Source organism: Sphaeroforma arctica (assembly GCF_001186125.1).
Source record: "Sphaeroforma arctica JP610 unplaced genomic scaffold supercont1.146, whole genome shotgun sequence".
In the NCBI taxonomy this organism is placed as follows: Eukaryota; class Ichthyosporea; order Ichthyophonida; genus Sphaeroforma; species Sphaeroforma arctica.
This window is the reverse complement of record NW_014040412.1, coordinates 14,847-16,410: the sequence shown is the minus strand read 5'-3', so window position 1 is coordinate 16,410 and position 1,564 is coordinate 14,847.

The following is a 1,564-nucleotide window of genomic DNA, read 5'->3' as shown; positions in this document are numbered from 1 at the left end:
CCCCCCAAGGGTCGAGGGTAGTCCTCTACCATCCTTCATCCCGAGGGGATGCCTTGCTCTATTTAGAGTATGTCCTAAGTTCAAAACCCAGCAACCACCAGTGATAAAATACTCATATTTTAGGGTAAGTTCTTAAGCTAAAATCTAGTCCCAAATATCAACCTAGTGTGTCAATAACTGTCTACGATTATATCTATTAAACTTAAGTAAGTAATACTGTGGCATGTCATTTCCACAATGGCTTATAAACGAGAATTATTTTAGGTGGCATCAAAGTTTATAAACTCACCCATTTAGGTTGCCCAGTGAACATGTGAAGTTCCTACAATTCATAATTTACTTAGATCCAATAGTCTTATATCTATCTATTTTTATTAGTCACTCACCCACCAATTTTTTGAAAGGACAAACCAGTTTTTATAAAGTATCATGGTTTTTTTAGGTGTCTGTGGGAGAATATCTCCTAACTTTGTGAAAGTCATCTATAACGTCGGGATAATTTTCCTTCACTACTGGTATTGTAGAGACATCTAAAGTGGTAGTGGGTAGAGAGAGTCAAAGGATGGCTCTACCACCCCGCCCCCTTCCCCCTTGGAAAGGGGGGAGCAAGGAGGGATGTAAAAGTTATCCCTTCGGAGGCCTGCCTCTGCTTTACTATTGGGAAGTTTAGATTAAAGTACATAAACCGTTCCTCACCAGAGATGAGATGAAAAAACTAATTCGTTTATAGCTATTCCACTTTTTGGAACACTGATAGACTCCACCATTTAGGACTTAGTTAAATCCTGGGTGGACTCCTAGTGAAGAGGGATATCCCTGGACACCTCTCTCATATAGCGACATAGTAGTGTACATAGACACACATAGGGAGGCTCCTAGGAGTATAATGGGTCTGATAGTCGTATGGGAGTATCGAAGATGCCTGTAGGATATATTATAAGGGTGTCCCCCCTAAGACTATGGAACCCCGAAGGGACAGGACGGGTCCCCGGAACCCGGGGAGGGACCCCCCACCACCCTCTTATGCGATCTTACAGTCTTCCCCTTTAACTATAATAAAAGTACCACCCCACGAGTGAGCTATGAGATCTCAAAATCTTATAGAGAATTTTTAGAAAAAAAAGGATAGTAAAAGGGTTAGGAGGGTTAGTAGCCTGTTTGAAAGGGGGGGGGGGTATGGATATAACTCCTCCCTGTTGTTCTACACACAAATAACCATCTTGAATAATAAATAACCTACACCCACCCTCAGTAAATATCTATTATATGAATTACCTACACAAGTATAGCTATGCGGACCAACTTGTAATTACCTAACATCATAAATGGAAGAATCTAAGACGGCAATACTTTATAGATAATAAAAGGGGGACGTAAGATTAACAATCCACAATATCAAATCAGCATGCGACCACCCCAATCTCAATACCAGTTACAACAATAAATAATAATGTGGGTGTAAGGTTAATTACCAATAAAATGAATAAAACTTATATGTAGTCGCAAAAAATAATAGAATATAATTCAATGGAACAGTGAAATAGAAGCACACTCCCTCCTTACT